Below are 7,631 nucleotides of genomic sequence, written 5' to 3' on the forward strand. Positions count from 1 at the left end.
TCCTGCTGTCGGTGATGCGTGTCCCGACTTGTAACTGGAAAGCGAGTGACTTCTTTCATCAGCAGCTAGCAGCCCGGCGTCTTCATCGTCTTTCTCCTCCTCCTCTCTCTTCTTTGGTTTGTGTGAATTAGGCATCGTTTAGAATTGAAGGCGTTTGGCCCATAACATGAGAATGTAGTCGGCTTCAGTTCACTGGTGCCTTATTTCTTTTTCTACTTCATCTCTTTAAGCCGGGTGGGAGAATGTCCGTGTGTTCACTGACGCAGCTGGGCGAAAATCTCCTGTTTCCTCCTCTCGGTTCTCTCAAATACCTCGTTTTTATAGTGGCAAACCGGCTCCCAGCGACTGTGATATTTGAGGTGTTTATTTTAGGCGCGGAGCTCTGCCATTAGTCGATAATTATTTTGTGGTTATCTTATTTTTTTTCTTCCAAAGCGGAAGCGATGCGTGGAGTCATGTGCAAACGACGATTTTTTATTTTGTCTCTCATGGTGGATGCGTTAACATCCGGTTGGCTGCCAATTCTCATCATGTTCCCACAAGGTCGCTGACAATGAATCTAATAACCAAACCCGTCCCAAATTTACCGATTGCATGGTATGAACCCCTGGAACCTGGGACTATTTTGCCCCATTTCACCGCCTTCATTTACGCTACGCACGATCGGTTTCTTACTGAAATGTACGTTAATTTAATAAATGTGTGGATGCGCATAGTCAGTTGACGTTTCACAAGGCGCATGAATACATGGCGGACATTTTAAGGGACAAGAAATCTTTTTCATAAAATAAAGTTTTCACCTCATTTAATAGTAATTTAGAACAAATACTTTTCATGAATTAAAAGAAAATAGTTTTCACCTCATCTGATTGTAAAAATAATGCTGTCAATTTTACAAAAACATATTTTTACGTTTTTCGTTCTTTCACAGCACACCCGCTCCTCACCCGTCCACCCTCCAAATGTAAACGCAGAATTTCTGTGAAATGTTAAACGGTATTTTACTCAGTAAATATTGGCGCTTACTTATGCAAAAATGGTTAATTAAACTGCAGAAGCATCTGTTAAACTGTTCTTTAAAAGTTCTTTAATTAAATACCCCCCCCCCGAATAAAAGAACAAAAAACATAAAAATACGTTTTTATAAACCGCTTGTGAAAACTTAATTTTTAGATCAATTAAAAAGCATAAAAACTACTATGTAACAACACAAAAAATGAACCACATTTTTTTTTTTTTTGAAAACTTATTTCAAATGTCTGCTAACGATTCCTCCACAATGTGATAAGTCACTTTACTATGCACACGCGAATGCATCATGTAACGTAGTATTAACAAAGGTGGTGAAATGGTGCAAAATAGTCCCAGGGTCCAGGGGTTAATACCATGCAAATGGTAAATTTGCGACTGGTTTGATTATCAGATTAATTGTCAGCGATCTCAAATACCTCTAAAAAAACAAATTAGAGTTTTCTGTTGTAGCATAAGGTAATATTTACTAAATAAATTATTCCCTTCGTAAAAGTGTAAGAAAATTAACAGTCGAAAATTGTAACAAAAAATACAAAAAACAAAACAAAAAAAAAACGAAGTAAAAAAAAAAAAGAATCAATAGTAGAAGATGCAGTTGAAAAATAATTTCAATTAAAATAGAATTTATTGAGTTTTATTGTATGTTTTAATGTGAAAGAATTGTGTAATTAATTCAGCATGACAAACTGACTTATCTCCCTTGACTTAGATAAAGGGCCTACCATTTTAATCAGATTATACAGAAACATAATTGTGGATGATTCTTTTGTTAAAAATACATTTAGCACATCCGGATCATTTTTTGTAATTTTTGGAATTTATACTAATTTATGAAGAAAATTCACAAAGATGAAAAACCCTTGAAGACAGGAAATTCGAAAAGCTAGAACACTTATCTTTGAATGGATTTCTCAAATCAGTCTGTGGTTGCATAAGCGATGCACCTTTGCGTGCCATCGGGACTGTTAGTGGCCTCTCCTAACTCATCCTTCTTGACTGAGGCAAATCAAGAATTTGCAAGAATAATGATTATTCGTATCGCCATATTGGTTGAACGGTTTTTATAAAGTCTATGACAGAAATTGAGCCAAGTTTTTTCTTTTACAAGTTCTCAACTGGGAATTAATTCAAATTCTTCGCAAGGGATAAATTCATGCTGCCAAGAAAATCTTGGCATTATCCGGATAAACATGTGTAGGCACACATTTGGTGTTTATTCATGAATTTATGAACCTGACAAATATCAGCAAAAATGACCGAGTACTCATAGCAATTCCAAGTGCACTGCTTAGACACTTATACAACAAAATGTACATTTTTGCTTCTTCTCCATTAGCCTTTACTATTAATGACTAGGGCTGTGACAACAGCATATTCTTTTCATTCTTTTGACTCTCGGGTATATATCCGACACAGTTAGACACTTAATTAACCGAGAACTACATCTGTCTATATAAGATATTAATGGATATATACTCAAGAGTCAAAACAATGAAAATAACATGCTGTTGTCACAGCCCTATTGACGACTAATAAAATCTACCCCAATATGCAAGAAGGGACAAACAATATTAACTTTGTGCACAGGAAACTGAGAGCCTGTTGGCGCCTGAAATAGTAAAGAATTTATCGTTTTACATACAGAACAAGGTTAAATTACAGCCTTTACAGACTTTCTTCCTTGGAGAATCCAGAACTCTACTGACCTCAACTTCGTCAGGATCAAGTTTGTGCCCAAATAGCAACAACTTAGATGTGCTTTTTTGATGATTAGTTTTGTCAGGTGATGGCACTTCCCTAATAGGATTGGCTGTTTCAATTGATACGGATGGATATCCGAACCCTGAATATGACCTAAAGATCGAATCAAACTTTCATCATCATCAAAAAAAAAAACAAAACAAGACTAACGATTCTTGGTAGTAGATTTTTTTATGGATATTTTATTTAACAACGCCGAGTCAAACACAAAATCGTGTACATTCAACATCGTCTTACCATCGATGCTTACTTTGTGAACTCGGAGTATAGAAAATTCCCATATACAAAACAAAATTACTGAAAAAACAAAAATACTTTAACTAAGGGCACAGCATTTTCACCCCAAACAAGGCACATTGCCACTTTGGTGTAGGGAGCTACTATCAGAGACATGAGCTACTGGGATACTATGTAGGGAGTTGGGCAGCAAGATGTCGGTTCACGTTACACTTGAACTTCTGCATGCCAGTACAGTCGGGGAAGCAGGGACCTGAAAGGGAATTCCAAAGTCTAAGCGGGAAGAAACTACTGGAGTAGAAAGCTCTCTTACATCTAGGGATCTCTACTGTGTGGAGGTGGGATTTAGCTGCTTGTCGGGTTTGTCGAGGGTATTTATGTCATGGGGGCACTAGTGCTTGTAGTTCGTCAGAGCATCCACCATTAAAATACTTGTAGAACAGGCAGAAGGATGCAACATTTCATCGGTGGGGCAAAGACTGAAGCTTAGATGACAGTTCAGGACCTATCAGGTTGGAGACTCTCTTATTAAAAACTTACCAGAATTCGAACCTGGAATCTTCTGATCCATAGGCAGATGTGTTATCCATTGCGCCACAAGTTCTGTCTGTATGCTGAAAGATGTTATTGTGACTGTATACAGACAGTTCTAAATTCTGTTAACATGGGCAGATAACTTTTTCGATTTGCACGAAACAACCCAAAAACCCTTATTTCAGGCTTTTTGTGTTAATCAACATTGTTCGTTATGAACTATATGTAAATAAGGACAATTTATGGGCTGACACCTTTCAGGGAAAATTTTTTTTTTCAATTTGGTGCATCCATTCGAAGGTTTTATTGGTATATATGCACACACATAAAAAAACATTTAGAATTTTATTAATAGTATAGATTAAAGTTTCTCTGAAAACTTTTCTATTTGCATATTTGTCATTAGTTTCTCTGAAAACTTTTCTATTTGCATATTTGTCATTAGTTTCTCTGAAAACTTTTTTATTTGCATATTTGTCATTAGTTTCTCTGAAAACTTTTTTATTTGCATATTTGTCATTAGTTTCTCTGAAAACTTTTCTATTTGCATATTTGTCATTAGTTTCTCTGAAAACTTTTCTATTTGCATATTTGTCATTAGTTTCTCTGAAAACTTTTCTATTTGCATATTAGTCATTTAGCCTTCTTTGGAGGTGTTCATTTGTCAGCACTTCAATTTGTCAATGAATTCCAAAACTTTCTTTAAAACATTTATCAGCTTAGTTAATGATGAAAATTTAGATATCTCCAAAGGCTTCTGTCAGTAAAGGTATCATTTGTATACAAAGATGAGATAATTCTCTTAATAACTTAGTTAAGATACGAAAGGGGATTAGTCAGCAATACTGGCCCGCTTCAGCCAATCAGGGTCATAGACCCATAAATCATGAAACTAGCAGAACTTAGAAGAGGAAATACCTCGAGTAAGTCTGGAGGATTTTCGGATGTAGAAGCATATTTGCAAAGGATTGGAGTGTTAAATTCATTCTTCAACTCCTCCACCATTTTTTAACGTCCTTATTACGGTTTTCAACAAATATATTGCCCTTAAATGATTTTCCTTTAAGGACGCAACGTGAAACAACCTGAGCATCAGTAAGATGACAACTAGAGTCAATGTATCTCAAAACATTGGGAAATATCTTATAGGCTAAGAAAATAGCTAAAAATTCCAGAGTGGGTAGGGATTTTTTATTGAGAGGAGCCACCTTGGCCTTTGCAAAAATCAACATTTATTCCCCTATATTAGGAAACAGAGAAAAACCATCAGTCTTCTTCATGGTATCATAGAAGCACAAGAATCAGCAGGAATACCTTCCCTTAAGGCTCTTGTAGAGAACTTCACCTTGTTCAATCGACTTAACTCCCCAGCCAATAATCTCCAATCAACATGTAGTTCAACCGGAACTTTCTGATCCCAAGACTACTTCATTTTCCATAAATTACTGATAAGTATTTTTTCCCAATAGTACCAGGGAAACACAATAACAAAGGATCATAGATCTTGAAAAACTGTGCTCAAATCCTGCACTTGGTGTCAAATCAGGAGAAACCACTGTGGTCACAAGACCTACTGAATCTTGCTGATAGAAATAAACATATCCCAGTACTTTTTCCGACATAGGAGGAGGAAAGAAAGCATTCTCATCCTCAGCCATTTCCTCCTGCAAACTCTCATTGTTGGAGCTACAAGATTGCAATTCTAATCCAACTTTTTTCAGCCGTTCACGAACAGAACGATAGACCTGAACAACTCCAAATCACTATTGATCTTGGCCAGGTTGTCAACATAAAAATTATTGGAAAGAACATCATAAGTGAACTCGTCAGCATGATATTTATGTATGAAACTCAAGATGAATGGACTGACATTAAAGCCAAAGATTTATATTTGGAGGTATGCAGATGATCGCCATCCTTCAGGAAAAAAAAAATCAATTTCTTCCCTTTTCTGTCCTTAAACAGACTTGAAAAAAGGCCTTCCCGATATCTCCCAGGAACTCACAATCGCTTTTCCTAAATACTATTTAATATTAATTTGATTGCCAAATTTTCCTAAATACTATTTAATATTAATTTGATTGCCAAATTTTCCTAAATACTATTTAATATTAATTTGACTGCCAAATTGGTGGACGTATTAAAGTCCAACAATTTGGCAGTCAAATTAATTCCAGATTATGCAGCATTATTCAGAGAAATGTCTCCATGTCTTTTAAACAAACAATTGAAAACTGGGCAAATCTTAGTGGTGATTTCTGCACTTTTATTAATGACCGAACCATGGGGGAATTCAACAATATTTTCCAAAGTCTTCCTGGGATACATGTATTGATTCAATAATGCCAACTTTTTATACACCCAGAAACATTTAAATAATGTCCACCATTTTCTCCAGAATCTTCACGGAAGGGACATAATTCAACTCCACCTGAGATATTTCATCCCAAGGCAGATCAGCATGGTATCTATTCTCCTTCATAACAATTGTTTCTTTAAAAACTTTAATTTTGTCTTCATCTTATGACAACAAATCGAAGTTCCTATCTATATCAATTGAGACGAGAGATGAAAAAAAAAACCTCTCAATTCCATGTTCAATTGAGGATTTCTAAAAAAAAAAAATGGTCCCTCAAGGATCAGAAAACAAAGGGAGAGAATTCAATACTCCTCGATAAGATGGTTTGAACATTTTGGGTAACTTGCAGATAGAATGAATGAAGGAATGGGAGCCACGCTGTTTATTAACCTTCTCCAAACCTTTCTCCCAAAAATAACTTATTTGTCTGAAAGACATGATACCATCTGATGTTTGCTAAACAGATTTGTCCAGACATTTAATTAGACTAAAATTCTTCAAGCACTGAATCAAATTCAAACGTATAATAGGTGGAAGTTATAGCCTCTTCTTCTTCTTCTTCTTCTTCTTCTTCTTCTTCTTCTTCTTATTATTATTATTATTATTCTTCTTCTTCTTCTTCTTCTTCTTCTTCTTCTTCTTATTATTATTATTATTATTATTATATAATTATTATATATTATTATAAATTATTATTATTATTATATACTATTATTATTATATATTATTATTATTATTATTATATATTATTATATATATTATTATATATATTATTATTATTATATAATTATTATATATTATTATTATTATTATTATTATTATTATTATTATTATTATTATAATTATTATTATTATTATTATGATAATACTACCCTGAACTTTGATAGAATCATGCTTCTTTTATATTCGCTTTATATTTATTTTATATTTATAGGATAACAATCTCATTAAAGTGAGAGATACTAAATTTCAAATTCAACCTTCCATAAGCAATGTATCAAAGGTAAATGATCATGAATTTTTTTTTTTTTTACACAGGAATCACGATTTATCAAGGCCCGGAGGCCACTCGAGGATAAGGGTTAATGGGTATACATTAGTTAATGTGATTATGGCGTAGTAAGCATAAGTAGTGGGAATTTTGTAATTTGGATCACTTAGGGGGACAGTTCATCAAGAACTTGTTTACGTTGGACTTGAAGACAATCAGATTGTAGTCAGCTGGAAAGCAGGCAATCGGAAAGAGATCCACAGGCGTGCAATTCTAAGAAAGAAGATTTGTTCGTGGAATCTGCAAAGTTTGGCGATGGGGGACCATAGATTTTCTGATTATAAAAAAACAATTTGTCAGAATTTGTTTATGTAAGATTAATGGAAAATTATCTCCAAATTTTGACATTTTTTTTTTACTAATGTCGAGAATCAAGTTTATAAATGTCTTTTCAGAATTTCAAGCAGGATGATTATTTTCTGTTGATTGAATTTATCTCCCTCCCACCAAGGGAAGATATGACACAATGGTCCAAAAGGGGGATTGAAGAGCTCAGTGCTTTAAGGGAAAGGCATTCTGGACTGAAAAAAAATTTCTGACAGGGACCCCTGTCGGCATTTGCCTGTAGGGGCACCTCAGATAATTAGCAATAAAATAACCCCTTCTCAAATGTAACATAGCATGGACAGCTATATGCAAATGCATGTGAACTGTTAA

This window comes from Euprymna scolopes, chromosome 35, assembly GCF_053919585.1.
Source record: "Euprymna scolopes isolate OS-2025 chromosome 35, ASM5391958v1, whole genome shotgun sequence".
Classification (NCBI taxonomy): domain Eukaryota; kingdom Metazoa; phylum Mollusca; class Cephalopoda; order Sepiida; family Sepiolidae; genus Euprymna; species Euprymna scolopes.